The sequence below is a fragment of the Natator depressus genome, chromosome 1 (genome assembly GCF_965152275.1).
Source record: "Natator depressus isolate rNatDep1 chromosome 1, rNatDep2.hap1, whole genome shotgun sequence".
Lineage (NCBI taxonomy): Eukaryota > Metazoa > Chordata > Testudines > Cheloniidae > Natator > Natator depressus.
Window position 1 is genome coordinate 204385091 of NC_134234.1, and position 24722 is coordinate 204409812.

At 45.2% G+C, this 24722-nt stretch overlaps 1 protein-coding gene across 6 annotated transcripts in view; it reads right to left on the bottom strand.

Moving 5' to 3' along the window:
• The window catches only part of USF3 (upstream transcription factor family member 3), an 87577-nt gene extending 69238 nt beyond the window's left edge, over nucleotides 1-18339 (bottom strand). For all 6 annotated transcript variants that reach the window (XR_012642302.1, XR_012642290.1, XR_012642296.1 and 3 more), the window contains exon 1: nucleotides 18206-18339. The gene's annotated coding sequence lies outside the window, so the exon portion shown is untranslated. The remainder of the gene's footprint in view (nucleotides 1-18205) is intronic.
• Nucleotides 18340-24722: the final 6383 nt, after the last annotated feature.

The window sequence follows — 24722 nt, forward strand, 5'->3', positions numbered from 1 at the left end:
ATTTCATCCTTGTGACTATTCCTTTTAATTTCTGTTTAAATTAGCTTCTTTGCAAGAGTTGCCTCTCTTCCCTTGTGGGTTCCAGGACAGGCTGCTTCAAGAAGCAGTCATTTAAAGGTGTGTATAAATTTTATTTCTGCATCCACTACTCAAGTGAAGTCACTGAGAATAATTGAATTCACCCATTATTACTGTGTTTTCTGCCTTTGTGAAACACTCAGGAAGATTAGAAACGACAATTACCAGCATGTTGACGGTCAGGTAGTTGGTAGCATGTTCTTACTGCTATACTCTTATTGTTCAAGCATGGAATTTCTATTGCTAGAGACTATGGTATAGTTTGATTTAAGATTTTTATTTTGACTCTATGCTTTCTTTCACCTATAGTGCCACTCTCCCACTAGCACTTCTACCCAGGACATGAGTAAGGCTACTTCTCTAAACAGCACAGAAGGTTTAATGCTTTACACACACTCCAACCCTCTCTATCTGCTGGAAATAGAGGCATACTCTTGATAGTCCATAGCATGAGACAAGTTATATTCTGTGTGCCAGATATCTGTACTGATGATCAGCTACCTGATATTGGGTCCTGAGAAACTGTTTAATATTAAAAAAAATCTGCACCAAGATCTTTATACAGTGATTTGCTGCAATCGCTGGCTGGAAACAAAGCAAGAATGGTGTAGGGTATCCATATAAGAGATGAACTAGCCCAGGAGCTAAGTCAAATATCTTATTTTAAATAAGGCGTGCTAATCTTCTCTCTCTCCTGAAATAAGAAGACTGTCTTGCACAATAACTTAGATGCTGGAGTTTTGTGAGGGCTGTAATTGGCCCTTCCACTTGTTTGCTTAAAACCATGTTAAGGTTTTTAAGGGATTGTTGCTGGGCCCTGATAAATGATACGTTCATCCCGATGAGGGTAGACGTGTATCCCTTTCACTTGAAAGAAGGAATGATGTGGCATCTGTGAATACCATGTAGAAGTGCAGAGTCCAAAACGGGAGTAACGCTACTCGAAATGCTTCTTGCTGTAGCAGAAGCTAAAGTATCTCTAGGTGACTCTATAGACATATCTTCACTAGATCTCTAGAAGGTTTATTTTCACATTTTGAAGTTTTGGGAAGATAATATCGTAATGATAGATTTCTGTATTTCCATCTGAATACCAATCTCCTTAGGGACTTGAGACCCAAGATCTAAAATAGACTACATGATACAGTTTTTTTTTGTGAATCCATAGAATCTTGTGCCCTGTTCAAAACAGCTGACTCTCCATAGAACTGGTTGCATCACTGCAGCATGTAGAAGACAGACTATTGCACTCTTCATCTTCTGATGCTATGAAGGGTCTTAGCGATGTGTTGGTTTATTTTAATATACTTTTGGGAAAGGATAAACTTGTACCTGGGATAATGAGTGAGTTCTATTGAACTTTCTTCCCTGATTATCTCAAGCACCCATTTTCCAAGGTGGTTTACTCCCAGATGAGGGCCCATGCTGAAGCACCTCCCACAGAGGGACAGGGAAATCTGTCCAGACTTGGAATGAAAACACATACACCCCTTTTGGGTTGGATGGCTTGCCAGAGAACCCCAGCAGGAGGATGCCATTGCTATCTTTCCTAAATGTGTAGTCTCTAGGCTAGAACCTGGAAAAGCCATGGCTTCAAATGAAACACCTGCTTAGATAAGGTAGTTTGAAGATTCTCTCGCTGAAAGGAAGGAGGAAATTCTCACCTTGTCTAAACCCGCAAGCTTCAGCAAGTGGTCTGTGTCTATGCTCTCCAAAGAGCTTACTCTTACAAATTTTTAGTTACCAGTTTAGCCTGCAATTTCAATTTCTTCAAGTGGGACCATAGTTGCCTGAAGGACACACCGTTGTAGTTTTGAAAGTACAGCAAATCAAAGATGAAGCTTCGGTCCTGAAAAAGCTGTAAGGGAACTAAGTTTATAGTCCATTTTACATAGGGTTTTTAGGGCACAATCCCAATGACCTCCCAGTTGAGCACATGCCTTCACAATAGGAAAATGCAGCCAAAACTTTCAAAGTGGAGGCTGCTGTATCCAAGTTTAGCTTAAATGATTATCTTATTCTCCTGCCTGTGGGTCTGGCTAGAATGGTTTCTGATCTGGTAAGACTACATCCTATACTAAGGACTTTTAAAATGGGTCGGCAGATTGGCGTTTCGACGGGGTACGATGCGGTTTGTCATTTAGTTGTCAGCACAGTTAACTCTGGTCGCGAAGAGCTGAAGAAAGCTTTGGAGCAAAAATTGTGCTACCTGAACATGGATGCGGCAACCCGTGGAAACGGAAATTTCCTTGCAATCAATGCTCAGTACTACAAAGAAGGAAAAGATAAAGCTGTGGTAAAAATCTTGGACATAATCAACACTGAAGGGCGTCACAATTCTTCGTATGTGAAAAGTCAAGTAAAAGCTATTTTAGAAAAATTTGGGATCAGTGAAATGCAAGTACAGAGCATCTGCATTGACAACGCAGTAAACATGACGTGTGCTGTCAAAAATTTCAGGGAGGACAATGAAACCATTTCTACCTCTGAGAACAGGGATGTGGACAGAACTGAAACTATTTTGCCTGATGAAGGAACTAAAGGAATGGATGAAATCAAACTCAACATGGATGCTGCTGCGCAATGGGTTAATGACCTTAGCCTCATACTTCCAGCATGGCTTCATGAGGACGACTCAAAAGTCCAACTGATGAGGTGTGGAATTCACACTCTTCAGTTGGCAATCTGGGATGGACTGAACAAAGAACATGCGAAGAAAAATTACTGGCAAAAATGCGACAAGTCGTTCTCAAACTACGAACCCCAAGTATTGGAAGTGTTCTGCTTGATCTACTAGAGGTAACTCGATCATTGGATACTGTGACTCACTGGGGTTCAACAACTACGATGATTGATCGGCTTCTCGTTTTTCAATCTTACTCTGAACAAGTGGTTGCTGCTAGAACAAGAGAACTCAAGTTAACAAAAGCTGAATGGGACGAAGTGAAGAACTTGCGAGACCTCCTGGCAAAGCCAAACCAAACAACTGTGAATCTTCAAGCTGTCAACGTAATCCCAGGAGTTTTAATGCAGGAATGGCAAAAACTGTCAAAATTCTTGCAAGAAAATGGTGGACAAATTGCAGAAGGAATTCTATCCTCCATGCAGAAACGCGAAGAGAAGCTTTTTGACAATATTCATTCCTTGCTGGAGTTTACATTGACCCATGGTATCGGATTCTTCTTACCTCAAGGGAAATACCAAAGGCAAAGGAAGGGCTCCTTGATATTGCTCGACGACTCGAAAAACAAAATCTATTGCTACATTTGAACTCGGCGAAAGAGGTTGAAGAAAACGAAACACAACAAAAGGAGTCATCAACAATCGAATTTGTGGTTTCGGAAAGTTCACATCCTTCAGTAATAGCAGGCTGTTCTCAAACTTCTGTGTCCACTCTGAACTTGTTCGAGCATCCATCCCTGAGACGTCTTCAACCATCACAGGGAAATGGAGATAATTCAAGCACCAATTCTTCAGAAGATGACGCCTTCGAAAAGGAATTGGATAAACAAGAAAGACGCCGGCGAGTTTCTGTGATTCATAATTGTAGTGAAGCTATATTCAAGAGAAACTTTCGGGAACATTGTGAGGTGATGGAGTCTATTGGTAAGCTAAAAGTTAAGTCTGTTTTTGAGGCCATTCACAGCTACCCACACTGCATTCAGGTTGCCTGTAGAATTGCTTCAAGCATGCCAACAACTCAAGCTAGTGTAGAGCGACTGTTTTCGGCTTTAAAGTTAATTTTAAATGATTTGCGGCAGGCTATGAAAGACGACTCGATTGCTACAATAATTTTTTACAGAATGAATTATGAATGATTCTAGTTTGTATCATTGTTGATGATATTTAAATTGTTTTAAAAGTCTGAATAAAAGGAATGTTTTTTCAAAGTTACAGTATGCACTTTTTTATTTAGTTAAAAATTAATTTGAGTCGGAGTGCGGAGAGGAGTCGGAGCGGAGCTGGAGCAGATACGATTGGTGCCAGAGTAGAGCTAGAGCGGAGCAATTCAAAAATTTGACTGGTCCAAATCCCTGGACCAAGCAACCAATTACTAACTGGCTCCTGTCTGTGGGTGAAGGAAGATTTTATATATCCTACATAGAAAGCATTAAGAATGTCCAAGTTGCAAAATGAAGCCATCAAACTAGTAAATACTAGTAAAGGTTGTATGTGCGCCATACTGTACATCAACATGATAACAGTAACTCACAGATTAAGACCAGAAGTGGCCATCATCTAGTCTGACCTCCTGCACATTACTCCTGGGGGAATTTTGCGCCATTGCACATGCGCAGAATTCATGTCCCCCAGAGATTTCTTTGCTTCCCCGCAGAAGAATGCTTCCCTGTCAGAAAGCCAAAGGTAAACTGCAAGAGCACTCATGCACCACTCCCTAGCTGTGCAGGTACATTGTTTCAGGCACCCAGAGCAGCCAGCAGAGAGGTAAATCACTGCAGGGCTGGGGACACTCAGGCAGTGGCTCCTACCCTGAGCCAGGATCAGCAAGTCCCAGCTTGGCTGGAGGCAGGAGAGGACGGGTCTTCCCCTTCCTCTGCAAGAAATGGCTGGGGCTGTGTCAGATCCACCTCCAGAAACCTCCCCCAGCTGCAGGAAGCTAAGCATCCTCCCCTGCTTCCTACCGACGTCGCTCCTCAGCTGCGGGGGGAGGGATCCCTGTACAGGGATCTGCTCCCCTATCAGTGTAACCCCCATGCATCTGGACCTCCCATACCCAGACACCTACACCAAGCCTCACCCCATACACCCAGAACCCACCTAGCCCTCCATACCCAAACCCCACCCCATTGAACCTCAACCCCTGCATCTGGATACCCCCTGCACTGAGACCCCCTGCCTCCGGACTCCCACCCCTGCACCCAGACCACCCCCCACTGAGCTCTCTGCACTCAAGCCCCCACCCTGATGATCCCCACCCCCTTGCATCACCCTGAGCCCCCATATTGAGACCCACACAGCAATGACCCCCAACTAGCTGCACCCAGACCCCCACCTCACCAAGCCCTGCTCCCCCAGCACCTAGACCCCCCTGCTGAGACCCCCCCACACACACACCCAGACCCCTTTGCTGAGCCCCAACCACTTTCACCTGGAAGCCCCTGCAGAGTCCCATTGCCCCTCCATCTGGAACCCCATGCCCAACGAGCCTTTGTGCATTCAGATCCCCCCACACCTAGACCCTCCCACTGAGCTACCTGCACCCGGATTGTCCCACACAGAATCCTTTCACTCCACGCCTAGATTCCCCCCCCACACTGAGCCCCAAGATACTTGGATCCTGCCTGCTCCACACCTGGTGCACCTGGCATAGAGGGGCAGGACCCCAGGGTGTTTCTGGGGCAGGCCCAGGCCTTATGCTGTGTCAGGGTCAGGTGCAACCTCACCACTGAGTCTGTGTCCCAGGAGTGGGGACGTTGCAGGGTGATGTCCCACCTTTGTACAGCCAGTGGCCTGTGCTCCCCACTGCCATGCTGGAGCCTTGGCATTTATTTTTTGGCAAATAAAAATAAAATTCTGCAGAATTTTAAAATATTGTGCACAGAATTTTTAATGTTTTGGCACAGAATGCCCTTAGGAGTAGCACATTGAAGGCCACAGAACTTCAACCACCCACTGCTGTTTTAGGCCCATAACCTTGGGCTGAGTTACTGGAGTCCTCAAAGCTTGAGTTAAAAAACTTCAAGTTACTGAAAATCCACTATTTACTCTAATTCAAACCAGCCAGTGATCTGTGACCCATGCTGCAGAGGTAGACAAACCCTCTTACCCCCACAGGGTCTCCGCCAATCTGACCTGGGGAAAAATTCCTTCCCAACCCCAAATACTGTGATCAGTTAGATCCTGAGCATATGGGTGAGACCCACCAGTCAGACACCTGGGAAAGAATTCTCTGTAGTAACTTAGAGCCTTACCCATCTAGTGCCACATATCCAGTCATTGGTGATATATGCTAATAGCAGTCATGGATAGGCCATATGTCATTGTAAGCAACCTCACACCATCCATAAACTCATGAAGGTCAATCTTAAAGCTTTTTTGCCCCCAGTACTCCCCTTGGAAGGCTGTTCCAGAACTTCACTTCTCTAATGGTTAGAAACCTTTGTCTAATTACAAGCCTAAACTTACTGATGGCCAGTTTATATCCCATTTGTTCTTGTGCCAATATTGGCCCTTAAACACCAGGGAGGTAAAGAGAGGAGTTATTTATTCCTCTGCTATAATGGCTGCTCGCTATAAAATCTCCCCGAGCCTTCATTTTGTTAAGCTAAATAAGCCAAGGTCCTTAAGTCTCCTCTCGTAAGATAGGTTCTCCATTCCTCTGATCATCCTAGTAGCCCTTCTATGCACTTGTTCCAGTTTGAATTAATCTTTCTTAAACATGGAAGACCAGAATTGCATCCAGTATTCCAGATGAGGGCTCACCAGTGCCTTGTATAAAGGAAATAACACTTCCCTATCTCTATTGCAAATACTTCACTGACACATCCTAGGACTCCATTAGCTTTTTTACAGCTGTACCACATTGGCAGCTCAGTCATCCGGTGATCAACCAAACAGACCCAGGTCTTTCTCCTCCTCTGTCACTTCCAAATGGTACATCCCCAGCTAATAGCAAAAATTCTTCTTGTTAGTCCCTAAGTGCATGACCTTGAACTTGACACTATTAAATTTCATCCCCTTTCTATTACTCGTTTTCAAGGTGATCCAAATCTTCTTGCATGTTATTCAGGTCCTCCTCTGTACTGGCAATCCCTCCCAACTTTGCATTATCTGCAAATTTTATTAGCACAATCCCACTGTGTGTCAAGGTCATTAAAAAAAAAATTAATGAAGATTGGTCCCAAGACTGATCCTTGAGTAACTCCATCAGTAACCTCCTTTCAGCCTAAAGGTTCATCTTTCAGCATGCCCGTTGTAGTCCTCCCTGTAACTACCTCCTTACCTATCTTTTAATTCTAATACAGTTTGAACCTCTCAGTCCGGCACCCTCAGGACCTGACTGGTGCTGAACCAGAGAATATGCCAATCACGGGAGGTCAATGCAGAGTGCCAGCGGGTCTCCATAGGCGCAGGAAGTAGAGGTGCAGCACGCCCAGGCTTTGTGCCCAGCATACCCTTCCCCCAGATGTGATTATTTCTACTTCCATATATTTGTTCCCATTAGCCACCCTGTCACTGCCCCCAAGCTCCTCATTGCCGTAGTCATTTAGTTGGACCATACCTAGATTACCTCTAATCTCCACCACGTCCTCAGTATTTAGCAATCCCACTTCTTCCCCCTTTTTTTTTTTTTTAATTATTTATATGGCTAAAGATCCTCTTATTAGTGGTTTACTTTTTCTTTGCAAGGTCCAATGCTGTTTGGCTTTTGGCTGCTCCCACTTTCTCCCCTACACTTTCAGGCCTCTAACTGGTAGTTTTCCTGACTGATCCATCCCTTCGTCCATTCCTTTTTGGCTTTCTGCTTTCTCTTAATATCTAGTTTGATCATCCTACATGATGTGTTTAGATTCAATAAATCAATCATCAGTCCTTCACTTGAAGAAACCCACAGCTAGAACATTTTGCTTAAATTTCAAAACAAAAACAAAACAAAAAAATCCCCTTGGGGCAGAGAAGAGTGCTGGAAAATTTCAACTCAAAAAGTGAAAGTTTCAGAAAACTACGAGGAAAAGTAACTGCTACCTCCGGTGAGTGGCTCTTCAACATATGTTGTCAATATATATTCCATTATTGGTGCACATTTGGCTGTGCCCTGACTGTCCCTGTGCCTCCAACCAAAGGCATAAAGGGCAGGGCAATCCCACCTGTGTCTCACTTTTTTGCCAATACAGAATCCAGGTGTCATTAGACTACATAATAGGTGGGTGGGAAGGCAGGTCATAGACTACATATAGACATCACATTTCAAAGAAATACATTTACTGTAAGGTATGTAACAGTTTCCTATTCTCTGAGTTCTTGTCCACATACATTCTGCTATTGGTGATTCACCTACATTACAAGAGGTGGGTGCAGCAAGTCTAACCAATGATTTTAGGATAGCCCTACCAAAATTAGCATCGTATCTTCATACTTCCACCATGGAGTAATGCTGGGTAAGTGTGTTCTCTGAACCCTTGGTAGCCGCCCTACATATTTCTAGTACTGGAATATTTCTCAAAGAAGCTGCTTGTGCTCTTATAGAATGAGCTGTCACTCATTGGTGGGTCTATGTTGGCTCATTCATAGCACAGGCTGATGCAAGTAGAAAGCCCATTAGAAAGTCTGTTGAAATAGCATGACTTTTCAACCTGTTCCCATAATCTATGAACGATCTGGGGAACGCTCTAGGGCTGCATCTATACTACACACCACTGGTGGCAGTCTGTAGCATGTGTGTAGCTACAGTGAAAGGTTCCTCCCTGCTGTCTCCCCCATGCCAGAATCTTTTCCTGTGGCAGGAAAAGGCTCCAGACGTGGGCAGGCAGAGGAACACGACACTGCTAAAAACAGCAGTGTAAACAGGGGAGGAATGACTTGGGTGAGTAGCGAGCCAGGTTCACACTGTGACAAAGTTCCTCCTCTGCCTTGGTGGGTCCTGTGCTTATTGGAGGATTTGCTCGCCTCAGAGATTCACGGCAGCCCTCAGTTTGGCCACTTTTATTAGTGGCTCAAACCTGCCATTCACTCAGCTAACCTCATCATTGGCCAGCATGGGGAAAAGGAAGAACAATTCCTGCAGTCTCTCCCGGTCCACCTAGTGGGGCGGGGAACAGGCCAAAGACCTTCCCCTCTGGTAGGACCACAGTCCGGGTCAACTCCTCCTGTATCCAACAGGGAGTTGGGGGGATGGAGAGAACCCGGGCCCACCCTCTACTCCAGGTTCCAGCCTACGGCCATGTGGATCACAGCTGTCGACAGTGTTTCATGTAACACTTGTGTTATTGTTACAACTCCCTGGGCTACTTCCCATGGCCTCCTCCCAACACCTTCTGTATCCTCACTACAGGACCTTCCTCCTGATGCTAGATAGCATTTGTACTCCTCAGTCCCCCAGCAGCATGCGCTCTCACTCTCAGCTCCTTGCACGCCCCCACACTGACTGAAGTGAGGTCCTTTTTAAACCAGGTGCCCTGATTAGTCTGCCTGTCTAAACTGATTCTAGCAGCTTCTTAATTGATCCAGGTGTCCTAATTAGCTTGCTGCCTTAATTGGTTCCAGCAAGTACCTGATTATTCTGGAACTACCCCTGTTACCTTACCCAGGGAAAAGGGACCCGCTTAACCTGGGGCTAATATATCTGTCTTCTATCACTCTCCTGTAGCCATCTGGCCTGACCCTGTCACAATACCCACACCCTTCAGACATGTCTCTATTCAGCTAAGCCATGTCTCACTGACTACACTGTAATTTATACCTGTACTAGGTGGACTGTATATGTACATACACTACACACTGCCAAAAGAAGGACGCAGTGTAGAAGCACCCTAGGAGTCTTAGTTCTATCAATGTAGAAAGAGGGCACCATAAGAATATCTAAAGCGTACAGCTTAACCTCACTTTTTTTTTAATGTGGTTTTGGGAAAAATACAAGTAGGTGCATACAATTGCTTAGATGGAAGTGACAGTAGCTTCAGCACATATTTAGGGTGAGGTCTCACTTGTCTTTCACCTGGTCTTTATGAAAGATTGTAATTAGGGGGTCTCCCATTAATTCTCGTATCTCCCCTACCTGAGAGGCTATACTGATGGAAAGACAGAACAGGAAATGTTTATATAATGGCTTGAAAGGTGGACCAATTAACCCAACCAGTACAAGATTTAGAATTTAGATTTTAGCAAGGAGGTGGTTCTCTGATATACCCTCACAAGGCCTTTTACAAACCAAGCCACTGTAGGGTGTGAAAAAGTGGAAAACTCCTGAATTGAAGGGTGAAAAGCAAAACTGACTGATAAGGTCAGAGTGCTCACTGAGAATCCGGAATTCTTTAATGATAGAAGGTACATCTATATGACTGGTACCTGAGATAGAGACTGAAATTACTGGTTTTGAGCAAAGACAGTGCATCATTTCCATTTGGCAAAATACACCTCATAGAGTTCTTTCTATTGTGGATGAGAATGTTGTGTGCCTCAGCTGAACAGATTGTCTCAACTGATGTTAGCCAGCCATGCTGTGTGGTGTAAGAAGTGTGGATCCAGATGGAGGACTTGACAGTCTGAGATATTATACTTGGCTGGAGAGGCAATTTTGGGTTTTTTTGAGGCTGGATTCTTTAGGCCCAAGAATCATAACTACTTCAGCCACATTGGAACTACTATGAACATGTTGCCTGAATTTTCTGAGAATCATCGTGATTAATGGAATTGGAGAGTAAGTGTATATCAGATCCAGAGATCATATATTTGGGCTAGGGATCCCCAACTCCATCCTCCTCCAGACCGGTCTGGACCGAGCTTAGGTCACTGTGATGTGCGTTGCTCGGAGGGTCTTTTTCACACCGCTGTGCGATGTAAGTTAGATTAACTTAGGCAATACTGTAGACATGCCCCCAGAAAGCAAAAGAAAAGGCAATACGTGAGGGAGGAGGGACTTGTCTCTAAAGGCTGGGAGGAGGATTTCGTTTGTTTTGGAACTTTGTTAATAAAACTAGACCCCTCCCTCCAAGAAGAGCTGTTACTGGACTGGTGAAAGGCTGTTTTGAGCTTACTGAAGCACCATGAGGGGAAACTGTGGCAGGGCATCACAGACCCACTTCTGGCCTCAAGGAGATGCACAGAAGGTAGCGGACTCTGTTACAAGGACATTGAAAAATTGGAGTGGGCAAAGAAAAGAGCCACAAAAGTTATTTGAGGGCTAGAGAAATGCCTTACAATGAAAAATTTAGAGCTCAGTCTGTTTAGCTTATTAAAAAGAAGACTAAGACATACCTTGATTATGATGTATAAGTATTTTCACATGGACAAAATACCAGGTTCTTAGGGGCTATTTAATGTAGCAAAGGAAAGCAGAACAAGAAGCAATGGCTGGAAACTGAAGACAGATAAATTCAAAGTAGAAATTAGGCGCACATTTTTAATAATGAAGATTATGAACAATTGAAACAGATTATCAAGGGAAATGGTGGATTCTCCAGCTTTTGCTGTCTTCAACTCAAGAGTGGATACCATTGTAGAAGATATTTTAGTCAAAATAAAAGTTGCTAATGGGTTTAATAGAAGGATAAAATTCTCTAGTGATATACAGGTCAGACTAGATCATCTACTGATCCCCTCAGACTTGAAAATTTCTGAATCCTACAACTGGCTCTTCTGTGCCCATAATTTTAATCAAACTTTCTCCCCCATATGGATGTTTGGTGAACATCTCCTTATGGAAGGCACAGAGGACCAAATTAGGCAGAAATTCTGTGCAAAAATTCACAAAGAAACTTTCCTTCTGTGCAAAACAGGGTCTTATACAAATACTTAGGAATGCTTAAACATAGGTGTCGTCAGTGGTCAGCATTAACAGCAGCAACAAATGCTCAATTACTTATTTTACAATGTCAGTGTCAAAGGGAACAGGTGCAATGGATTAAGTCAATTGAATACACATTTTATTAATGGTGAGCCATGCATTTCAACTCATTACACTTGCAGTTAAGTCTGATCACAGAAAGATTAAAAATTTGACCCTCTGCTATCTATTTCCATCAGATATTTTTGTGCATGATAGCAAATGCACTGGAAGAAAACAAGACACATTTCGGCAAATGCATCTCACAGTAGTAACCTATGTTTTTTCAGGTATCATTTGCTGACTATTCAGACAAAAAGGAAATAGGCCAACTCCCAGAAAAATCCATCTGCCCTCTCTGTAGAGCTTGTACATAGCATTAATATTAGGACTGTCAAGCAATTAAAAAAATTGTGATTAATCACACTGTTGAACAATAATAGAATACCATTTATTTAAATATTTTTGGATGTTTTCTACATTTTCAAATATATTGATTTCAATTACAAACCAGAATAAAGAAGTGTACAGTGCTCACTTTACATTTATTTTTGATTACAACTATTTGCACTGTAAAAAAACCAAAATAAATTAGTATTTTTCAATTCCCCTAATACAAGTACTGTAGTGCAATCTCTATCATGAAAGTTGAACTTACAAATGTAGAATTATGTACAAAAAAATGCATTCAAAAACAAAACAATTTAAAACTTTAGAGCCTACAAGTCCACTCAGTCCTACTTCTTGTTCAGTCAATCACTCAAACAAACAAGTTCGTTTACATTTGCAGGACATAATGCTACCCGCTTCTTGTTTACAATATCACCCGAAAGTGAGAACAGGCATATTCTCATGACAGTGTTGTAGCTGGCGTCGCCAGATATTTACATGTCAGACACGCTAAAGATTCATATGTCTCTTCATGCTTCAACCACCTTTCCAGGGGACATGCGTCCATGCTAATGAGGGGTTCTGCTCAATAACAATCCAAAGTAGTGCGGACCAACGCATGTTCATTTTCATCCTCTAAGTCAGAGGCCACCAGCAGGTTGATTCTCTTTTTTGGTGGTTCGGGTTTTGTAGTTTCCACATCTGAAAACTGCTCTCTGAAGACTTCTGAAAGCATGCTCCACACCCCATCTCTCTCAGATTTTGGAAGGCACTTCAGATTCTTAAACCTTGCGTCGAGTGCCATAGCTATTTTTAGAAATCTCACATTGGTACCTTCTTTGTGTTTTGTCAAATCTGCAGTGAAAGTGTTCTTGTAAAATAAACAACATGTGCAGGGTCATCATCCAAGACTGCTATAACATAAAATATATGGCAGAATGTGGGTGAAACAGAGCAGGGACATACAATTGTCCCCCAAGGAGTTCAGTCAGTCAAATTTAATTAACACTTTTTTTTTTTTTTAAAGCCTCATCAGCATGGAAGCATGTCCTCTGGAATGGCAGCCAAAGCATGAAGAGGCATACGAATGTTTACCATACCTGGCACGTAAACACCTTGCAATGCCAGCTACAAAAGTGCCATGCAAATGCTTGTTCTCACTTTCTGGTGACATTGTTAATAAGAAGTGGTCAGCATTATCTCCTGTAAATATAAACAAACTTGTTTATCTTAGCGATTGGCTGAATGAGAAGTAGGACTGAGTGGACCTGTAAGCTCTAAAGTTTTACGTTGTTTTGGTTTTGAGTGCAGATATGTAACACACACAAAAAAATATATCTACATTTGTAAGTTGCACTTTCACGACAAAGAGATTGCACTACAGTACTTGTATGAGGTGAATTGAAAACTACTGTTCTTTTGTTTATCATTTTTACAGAGCAAATATTTGTAATCAAAAATATACACATTGATTTCAATGACAACACAATACAATATATATGAAAAAATGTAGAAAACATCCAAAATATTAAATAAATTTCAATTGGTATTCTATTGTTTAACCGTGCAAATAAAACTGTGATTAATCACGATTAAATTTTTTGAGTTAATCGTGTGAGTTAACTGCGATTAATCAACATCCCTAATTAATATTTAAAATGTTTCAAACATTGATTAGTTCATTAGATGTCGTTATCAAAATTACCTGCATAACAGAGTTTGTTAAATCAAAGGTATTGTGATTATAGAATCATAGAAGATTACGGTTGGAAGAGACCTCAGGAGGTCACCTAGTTCCACCCCCTGCTCAAAGCAGGACCAACCTCAACTAAATCATCCCAGCCAATGCTTTGTCAAGCAGTGCCTTAAAAACCTCTAAGGATGGAGAGTCCACCATCTCCCTAGGTAACCCATTCCAGTGCTTCACCACCCTCCTAGTGAAATAGTGTTTCCTCATATCCAACCTAGACCTCCCCCACTGCAACTTGAGACCATTGCTCCTTGTTCTGTCATCTGCCACCACTGAGAACGGCCTAGCTTCATCCTCTTTGGAACCCCCCTTCAGGTAGTTGAAGGTTGCTATCATATTCCCCCTTCACTCTTCTCTTCTGCAGACTAAATAACCCCAGTTCCCTCAGCCTCTCCTCATAAGTCATGTGCCCAGCCCTCTAATAATTTTTGTTGCCCCTTCTCTCCAATTTGTCCACATCCTTTCTGTAGTGGGGGGCCCAAAACTGGATGCAATACACCAGATGTGGCCTCACCGGTGCCCAATAGAGGGGAATAATCACGTCCCTCGATCTGCTGGCAATGCTCCTACTAATGCAGCCCAATATGTCATTAGCCTTCTTGGCAACAAGGGCACACTGCTGACTCACATCCAGCTTCTCATCCACTGTAATCCCCACGTCATTTGCCTGTAGCAGTGCATGGGATTCTTCCGTCCTAAGTGCAGGACTCTGCACTTGTCCTTGTTGAACCTCATCAGATTTCTTTTGGCTCAATCCTCGAATATGTCTAGGTCACTCTGGACCCTATCCCTAACCCTTCAGCGTATCTACTTCTCCCCCAAGATTAGCAACATCCGCGAACTTGCTGAGGGTGCAATCCATCCCATCATCCAGATCATTAATGAAGACGTTGAACAAAACTAGGCCCACGTCCGACCCCTGAGGCACTCTGATTGATACCAGCTGTCAACTAGACATCGAGCTGTTGATCGCTACCCGTTGAGCCCAACGATCTAGCCAGCTTTCTATACACCTTATAGTCCATTCATCCAATCCATACTTCTTTAACTTGCTAGCAAGAATACTGTGTGAGATGGTATCAAAACCTTTGCGAAAGTCAAGTTATATCACGTCCACCGCTTCCCCTATATCCACAGAGCCAGTTATCTCATTATAGAAGGCAATCAGGTTGCTCAGGCATGACTTGCCCTTGGTGAATCCATGTTGACTGTTCCTGATCACCTTCCTCTCCTCCAAGTGCTTCAAAATGGACTCCTTGGGGACCTGCTCCATGATTTTTCCCGGGACCGAGGTGAGGCTGACCGGTCTGTAGTTCCCTGGATTCTACTTCCCTTTTTTAAAGATGGGCACTATATTTGCCTTTTTCCATTCGTCTAGGACCTCCCCCGATTGCCACAAGTTTTCAAAGATAATAGCAAATGGCTCTGCAATCACATCAGCCAATTCCCTCAGATGCATTGCATCCACCCCCATGGACTTGTGCACGTCCAGCTTTTCTAAATAGTCCTTTATCTGTTCTTTCACCACTGAGGGCGGCTCACCTCCTCCCCATACTGTGCTGCCCAGTGCAGCAGTCTGGGAGCTGACCTTGTCTGTGAAAACCAAGGCAAAACAGCATGGAGTACTTCAGCTTTTTCCACTTCATCTGTCACTAGGTTGCCTCCCTCTTTCAGTAAGGGTCCCACAATTTCCCTGACCTTTTTCCTTGTTGCTAACATACCTGTAGCAACCCTTCTTGTTACCCTTCACATCCTTTGCTAGCTGCAACTCCAATTGTGCTTTGGCCTTCCTGATTACACTCCTGCATGCTCGAGCAATATCTTTATACTCCTCCCTAGTCATCTGTCCAAGTTTCCACTTCCTGTAAGCTTCCTTTTTGTGTTTAAGCTCACCAAAGGTTTCTTTGTTAAACCGAGCTGGTTGCCTGCCATATTTGCTATTCTTTCTGCTCATAGGGATGATTCGTTCCTGCACCCTCAATAAGGTTTCTTTAAAATACAGCCAGCTCTCCTGGACTCCTTTTCCCCACATATTAGCCTCCCAGGGGATCTTGCCCATCAGTTCTCTGAGGGAGTCAGACCCCTGGTTGTCCAAGTCTGCTTTTCTGAAGTCCAGGGTCCGTATTCTGCTGCTCTCCTTTCTTCAGGATCCTGATCTTGACCATCTCATGGTCACGTCTGCCCAGGTTGCCACCCACCTCTACTTCCCCTACCAATTCTTCCCTGCTTGTGAGCAGCAGAGCAAGAGAAGCATGGCCCCTAGTTGGTTCCTCCAGCACTTGCACTAGGAAGTTGTTCCCAACACTCTCCAAAAACTTCCTGGGTTGTCTGTGCACTGCTGTATTGCTCTCCCAGCAGATGTCAGAGTGATTGAAGTCCCCCATGAGAACCAGGGCCTGTGATCTGGAGACTTAGTTAGTTGTCTGAAGAAAGCCTTGTCTACCTCATCCTCCTGGTCTGGTGGTCTCTAGCAGACGCCCACCACGACATCACACTTGTTGCTCTCTCCTCTAAACTTAACCCAAAGATGCTTAACAGGCTTTTCTCCAGTTTCATACTGGAGCTCTGGGCAATCATACTGCTCTCTTACATACAGTGCAACTCCTCCACCTTTTCTCCCCGACTTGTCCTTCCTGAACAGTTTATTCCCATCCATGACAGTGCTCCAGTCATGTGAGTTACCCCACCAAATCTCTGTTATTCCAATCACATCATAGTTCCTTGACTCTGCTAGGACTTCCAATTCTTCCTGCTTGTTTCCCAGGCTTCTTGCGTTTGTGTACAGGCACCTAAGATAACTAGCTGATTGCCCTGCTTTCTCAGTCTGAACCAGGAGGCCTCCCCTGTTGCACCCTCCTTGTGTTTCCTTCCATTATCCCACTTCTCCGCTTACCTCAGGGCTTAGGTCTCCACCCCCCAGCGAACCTAGTTTAATGCCTAAAGTTTATAGGTATGAAGTTGTTGGGATAACAGGAAACATTGGGAACCATTTTGCATGTTTCCATAAACTTCATAATGGAACAGCAGTTGCAGGGATATGTCACTTAGGACGACCCAGTAATTTTGTCATATAGCCAATCAAAAGCCAGCTTCTTATTCAACCCCTATCATAGAAGTGGGATGGAGTCATGACAAGTGGCAGCATATTGCTCACAAACAAGGTTTCAGTGTGGAGAGTGGCATATCCCTCTCCTTCAGACCACTAAGTTGCAGGGATGTCTCTTTTGGGGTGTTGTCACGTACAGCTAGTCAAACCTCAACTCCTTAATTATATATTAAATAATCACATAAGTAATTGGTAATTTAACTATTTATCATGTTCACTCACATTAACTTGATGAGCATTCTAAAAATTTAGTTGATATATTTTTAAATAATGTTGGTCTTTGAATAACAAACTAGAAACCACAAGTAAAGAGCTAGTCCCACGATTAAGGAATCAACTTCAGCCTCACCTAGTATGGATGCAGCTACAGCAGTATAAAGGTAATTATAATGCTATAGCTTATTCCAACAGAAAAAGCAGAATAAGCTATACTGAATGCATCCGATGAAGTGAGCTGTAGCTCACGAAAGCTTATGCTCAAATAAATTTGTTAGTCTTAAGGTGCCACAAGTACTCCTTTTCTTTTTCTGAATACAGACTAACACGGCTGCTACTCTGAAACCTGATATAACAGTATATGTGTTCCTGAAAAGTGCATCCACACAGGAGCTGTACCCGTGTAACTATTTTGATTAAAACCCCCAGACCAGCGATAGTCAATTATTTTTGTCAAGTTCCAAATTTCTTGATCAAGGTATAGTCAAGGTCCAGACTCCGGAGAAAATACAACAATAAGGATAATAAGTAAATTAAAAGATTTCGGGGTCCATTCAAAAGCCTCTGGAAGTCCGGATTTGGGCCATGGTCCAACTACTAATTACCTCTCCCCTGCCCCACACCCATGGGCAAAACAGTACAGGCAACTACTGCTCTCCTGGGTCTGTCCCAACAGGGCATCCCAGCTCAAGATTAAGGCCTGTGGACTCACCAAGCACAGGCACCTTTGAACTGCGCTGACCTGTACCACGGCTACAGCAGGCGCCCTTCCCTTGGGGCGGGTTTGCCAGGCTGCACAGACAGACAAAGCCACAGGCGCGCACGGGGGCTTCACCGCAAGGGTCAGAGCGCCCGGGGGTCCCCGCGTTGGGGCCGGCGCCCCGGGCAAAGCCGGATGCTTCCCGCTCCCGGCCTCTCCAAGGAGTCCTCCCGTTTGACATCCCGGGCGTCGCTCGGGTCCCCTCCATCGGCACCAGCGCCCCCGCCCCCCAAAGAGCGAGCACCCCCCCCGCCCGCAGCGCCCTCAGCCGCCGGCCCGAAGAGCCCCGCTCCGCTAACGGCTGCGGGTCGGGACGAGGCTGCGCCGGCCCCCGCCCAGCAGCCCCCGCTGCTGCGTCGCCCCCCGTTGCGGCTCCGCCCGGAGGCAGCGAGCGGCACTCACCGGCGGGCAGGGCAGACGCGGCAGCCCCACCGCGGGGACCATCCTCCGGACGGGCGCCCCGCGTCCCCCACAGGCTCCACTCCGATCCCCTCAGCGCCCCTCACTCGCACCCTAACCTGCTGGACGCACACGCGGCCCGCAGCAGCCAATCAACAGCCACATGCTGCATTGCCTGCACCAATCCGCGAGCCAGCCGCGGGGGAGACCTGCGCCGTACCCATCGCTGCCCTGGACTGACCAATCAGACACAGAGAGGGTGGAAAAGCGTAAAAGCAGCCAACAATTTAGGTTGCACAAAACAGGAACTGCTGGTGATTGGCAACCCGCGGAGCAAGTGAGCAGCAGGACTAGGAAGCAGAGGGCGGGAATATGCCTTAAAGGAGACGTGGGGGAGCGCGCGCGGAGAGGCTGGCCGGGAGTCACTAAAGGGGGATAGGTCCTTGGCGGGTCGGGCGGCGGTTGCGGCCGCCGGGGAGTCTCTGAGCTGGCCCGGGGCCGACCTGGCCGAGCCGGAGGGGTCGCGGCCGGACTGTCAGATGCTGGGGCGGACTCTTGGCGGGTCGCTCCCCTCGCACCGGCCCCTCCTGCAGGAGCCCTCAGCCCCGCCCCAGTGCTCCCAGGCCCCGCCCTCGCCGCCTCGCCACGCCCGGGGAGGGGAGGGCAGAGCGGAGCCACGTGCCCCGGGTTGTGTACGGCTGAGGGGGGCGGGGCTCCCTGCCCCAGTGCTGATTGGCTGCTCTTCCTGAGGAGGCGGGCAGCTGGGGCAGGCAGCCAATGGGAGAGTCCATGCGAGGGCTCGGAGTCCCTCCAGCGCTTGTTGTCAAGCTGGGGTCCAAGTACCGCTGGGGGGACGCAGAGGTTTTCTGGGGGCTGCAGACCCTCATCTAGAGCTTTGCCTAGTTTTACAACAGGCTACATAAAAAGCACTAGTGAAGTCCTTGCGAATGAAAATTTCATGCCATGACTTGTTTATAATAGTATACCCTGAAGCGTAAGTACAATACTTCTATTCCAATTGATTTATGATTATATGGTGAAAACGAGCCATTTTTCAGTAACAGTACACAGTGACGCTTTTGTAGTTTGATGTCTGATTTTGAGTTGACACTTGGGGTACACAAGACAAAGCAGACGCCTGAAAGGGGTATAAGTAGTCTGGAAAGGTTGAGAGCCACTGCCCTCAAGGGCTAGAGCTTGTATCCCCAGGCAGAGCCCTGGCCCCTGGGAACCTAGTGACAGAGCTGATAACACTAAGCTGGGGTGAACGTGGGCCGCTGCCATCCTGTTGCTCAATCCCTGGGGGAGGGGGAGATTTTGATACACCTGAAGGCTCATCTGAGCTTCCTGCACTGAACTTCTCTAGAAGCCTCAGTTGCCACATTGAGGTCCCAGCCTACCACAGTGGGACCTGGATGCCATGCCAGCATCGTTTCCAGGGCCCGCGTGAACTGCATGCCAATAGGAACTGCGTGATTGCCAGTGCCCTGCATGCAAGTTTACAGTTGGTTGTAATGTGCCTTTTTAATTTTTTTCCCCTTCTTTACAAATGTTTTTTTGCATTTTCTTTTTTTCCCCATTCCTCACAACTCTCCAGTACACTTTTGCAGCCCCCTTGGAGGTCACATCCCACAGTTTGGGAAATGTTTGTTTAAGGCCTTCCCTACCAGCCTATCCCCAGCAGACCACTACCTGGGTTCTGTGCCTGGTTCACTCTCCATAAGGACCCACCACTGGGTTCTTCATACCCTCAGACCCTAGACAGTTCCCACAGCTACTTCTTGTTCTTCCATAATGGAGAGAGACACACAAGGTCTCACTTCATTTCTGCACTCCCTTACTGAGAGAAAGGCAGTCTCTTACATAGTCTTGCCCCAGCAGGCCCTGCTTCTAGCTTGCAGTCAAGTATTAGAGGGGTAGCTGTGTTAGTCCGTAGCCACAAAAACAATGAGGAGTCCGGTGGTACCTTAAAGACTAACCGATTTATTTGGGCATAAGCTTTTGTGGATAAAAAACCCACTTCTTCAGATGCATGGAGTGAAAATTACAGATACAGGCATAAATATATACTGGCACATGAAGAGAAGGGAGTTACATTACAAGTGGAGAACCAATGTTGAAGGCCAATTCAGTCAGGATGGATGTGGTCCACCCCCAATAATTGATGAGGTGTCAATACCAAGAGAGGGAAAATTGCTTTTGTAGTGAGCCAGCCACTCGCAGTCCCTATTCAAGCCCAAATTGATGGTATTAAGTTTGCAAATGAATTGTAGCTCTACAGTTTCTCTTTGAAGTCTGTTTTTGAAGTTTTTTTGTTGAAGAATGGCTAAAAGTGGGGAGGGTTAAGTGTGGGCTGGAGGAAGCATGTGGGGCTCACCTGGGAAGCTGACAGAGGTTAGATGGATGGAGAGAGCAGAGCTTGAACAATGGATTCACTACAGCTTGGCTAGGCTCTGAACTAAACAGAATGGACTATGCTTTATTCTTCATTCCTCTGTGTTAACCTAGGGACTTCCTATGCTGTGTTCCAGATGACTAATAAACCCTACTGTTTTGACAACGCTGCGTGAGTGTCACTGCAAATGCTTGGAGACATGCATTGCTCTCTAAAAGTGTACACAGCTCCATCAGGGGTCTGTCTCATCTAGACTTGCTGAACAGGGCTCACCGTGTGAAGGAGATGTGCTGCAGGCCAGAGGTCCTGCCTAAGGAAGCAGTAAAGTCACGTGGCTTATCGTGGAGGATGAGTGAGACACTTAGAGTCTGGCACACTGTATAAGTTACTTTAGAGACCATTCCAAAGCTGGGGCCACGGCACTGATCCTGTGGATCCCTGACACTACCTCCCTTTCCATTTGCAATTTGACAATATCCATGTGGCAATCTTAGCAAATTCTCTCACTGAACAGTTAAGAGAGGTAGCTCAGTATGTCCAATCTGATCACTGTAGACCACCCACAACTGCACTTATTCCGAGAAGCTCTGTAGGTGAGTGGATTTGGATCTGCCATATGAAAGACCTGGCTTCTATTGCCAGGTCTACTTGAAGTGATGTTGAGCAACTTCACACTTGTAAAATGGGGTGGGGCTAATACTCAAGTGTCTTGCAGGATTGGGGTATAAGAAGAGCCCTGCAAATCTGTGGACCATTTTTGTGGATTGCATGCAGATACAAATTTTTTATCCGCACAGGGCTATAAATATAGGATCTCAAAGGTGGGGAAGCAGCTGTCTGGAGCTCTTAGCCTATGAGTTTGCTCCCTGCCTTCCAAATCTTATATTCCCCATCTCCCCTGTACTTACTTACTTAGCAGAAACAGCTGCCTCCCTCTCCAACTGACCTCAATAATGAAGTTGGGAGAAGTTTCCTAAATAGCTTGGCTACTTAAACTGTTGTGATAGGACCACAGGGGATTTTGCTGCCTGTCTTGTTCTATCACGTCCCCTATTTCAGTATGCAAGGGAGACGGAATAGAGGCTGCTTCCCTGCCATCCAGATCCTCATAGGCTATGAGCTGCAGCCAGCTGCTTCCCTGCCTTTGAGATCCTATATACCAGGGGTGGTCAAACTTACTGACCCTCTGAGCTGCATACAATAATCTTCAGAAGTTCAAGAGCCGGGCGCACCGCCTGGGTCTCGGGACTTCTGCCCTGTGACAAGGTAGTGGGGCTTGGGGCTTTAAACCTGTGGGGAAGGGGATCTCTGGGTTTCAGCCCCACTCCTGCTGAAATCCCAAGCCCCAGCAGGTGCCTCCCCAAGGGCTGAAGCCCCACCACGCTGCTGCAGGGCAGAAGCCCTGAGCTTCCCTCACCCCCTCCCAGTCTGGTAGGTGGAGAACGGGGGGAAGCACACTTTAACTGTAAAAGAGCCACATGTGGCTCAGGAGCTGTGGTTTGGCCACCCCTGCTATATGCAGTGCATGCACGCACACAAGCTGCTCCTCCTGAGAGGCACTGTGAGAGAGTGTGCTGCTGTGGGTGTAGTACAGATAGATAAAAAGACTGAGTGCAGATCACAGGTCGATTCTTACAGATGCAGATCCACATTTTTGTATCCACGCCGGGGTCTAGGTAAAAGGATCTGGTCAGCAATAAGGGGTATGAAGTGCAGATATATAAACAGTAGTAGACAGACATGAGACCATAATTCACATTCTCCCATGTTCTCCTAAGGCCCATGGTTATGTCCATCTCATAGACTGCGGGCTAGTTGGATGGTCTGTCATTTACAGCAAAATCATGTAGACTTCAGATGTCTGTTTCCTTCTCTTTGTTTCTATTATGAAATTATTGATGCCTGTTTAAGCAAGACACGTACCCCTCAACTGTGCTGTGTTTTGGGTGACAGCAAGCAGCAAAGACACACCTCCAAGGCAAATTGGATGAGATATGCTAGATGGACTTTGGTAGGGGGTGGGCTGTAATACTGCAAGGGACAGAGATTGCAGTCCTCAGCTGATGACTCTCTGCAGAAGAGAAGAGAGCAGTCCGGGGGCAAGCAGACATGCCCCACAGCAGCCTCTGCTGCCATCCCCCTGTCCTCTTTCTGGTCCTGAGATATCACAGCTAAGGTGCTTGAGATGACAGCAGCTGCAGCGGTGTGGAGCACAAATTTGCCAGCTTCTGCTGCTGGTGAGACCAGAGCTCTAAGTTCCACTCCTGATACAGCTTTAGCACCAGCTGTGCCCTTCAGGTTCCCCAGTAAGTCAAGCGACAGCGGGTATCTTCAGCATTGGCGGCAGTGCATTCTATCCAGGCTCACAGCAGCCTGGCACACCACACTGCAGAACCAGAAACTAAGACCAATAAGTTCAACTACTGCTTCGGGAGCAGGTTTTTTTGTGACAAGACAATGGCTGTGAACTGGGCAAGTTCCATGATGTAAGTTATGGGGGTACTGCCCATAGCACTGTCCAGCTTTGCTAAAAAAGCTAAATTGGAAATTTTAAAAGCAGGTAATTTTAATGGGGGAGTTTGTCTCTTGGGAATCCCTTGATCAAGCGATCACATCTGCTTGCACAGCAGTTTTCAGGCCAGTTTGACTATGCACATACATTTTAAAGTACTATGAAAAATTGCTCTTATACAGAAACTGCATCAGAAGCTTAACTCTGGGGCATCTTCTGGTGCCTCATATTTAGCATTTTGGGATAAAGTTACTTTGTAAGTCAGTTTTGCTGGGATGTATTAAGGAAATAGATGTTGCAATTACTTTAAATTGGTCATTTCTTTTGTTTGTAGTGCTTAAAGATTTCAGAGTGGTAGCTGTGTCTGGATCAGCAAAAAGAACGAGTACTTGTGGCACCTTAGAGACTAATACATTTGTTAGTCTCTAAAGTGCCACAAGTACTCCTCGTTCTTAGTGCTTAAAGAGTCTCTCACAGCCTTATTGAGTTAATGGAGCTTTTTAAAAAGAAAAAACAGAACAGGTAAGTTTTGCCCCTTCCTAGGCAGTGCCTGGAGCAACTACTGACAGATTGTCCGTGCCTCTTTTAGAGAGGACACTACCAACAATCCTAAGGAAACCTCTTAATACTACCAATCTCAATCAATTATTGTCTAATTTCACTTCCCAGGGTAAGGTTACAGTGATGGATCAAGTCCAGCAACATGTTTGCCTCCTGCAGCATCTTAGATGATGATCCCTTCCACTGTGGTTTAAGATCAGAATATCGCCCAACTTTAAAAAAGAAAAGGTTTGGGGGGTTTCCAGCTGCTTCTGGAGGTTAGGGAACTAAGTGTCGCCAAAATCCTTGTTATACACTCCTCCAGATTATAATTGATATTGCAATGGTGTCTGAATTGTGCTTGGCAATTTGCATGCACAGTTATATATTTATAATATAAAAATATGCTTTTTGGGGTAGCTGTGGGGGTTGAAGCAAAGGAGAGCAATAGTGGGAAAGAACCGTTGGAATGGAAAGAGCAAGTAAAAAAGGGCAGGAAGTAGGTCTGAGCAGGAAACATTTTTCCCATCCTGCAATATATATATTTTTTAATCTCAAAGTTCCCATCCCACATCAGGATGAAAAAAGTCAACTTAAAAGTTTTTACAAACCAATAAATGGAAAAAATTGGTTCAGGTCAATTAGAACATTTCATTTTGATAATTTCAAAGCTTTGTTTCAATTTTTTCACTTTTGTCTTTAGCTTTTTTTTTTAATTGTAATTTTTTAAAATAAATTTCTAAACAAGTAGTTTTGAATCAAAACTTGAAATTTTTCATTTAGAAAATGTTGAAACAAGATCTTTTGATATGAAAAATGTTGAAAAGGTTTTGAAGTTTGGAAATTAGTTTTGTACTAACAGTTTTGGTTGCATTGAATTGGCATTTTTCAGCAAAAAGTGTTTTGTCAAAACATTCCTGACCAGCTTTCTAGCAAATAACGCTATGAACAAGGTGGGGCTGGGCAGCAGTGGGAACAGGATGAAAAGTGACCTTTTCTTTGATCCAAAACAGATTCACGGTGCTCTCTGCACCTTAAGACCACTTACTTCTACAGGTACAGACTACAGCTGC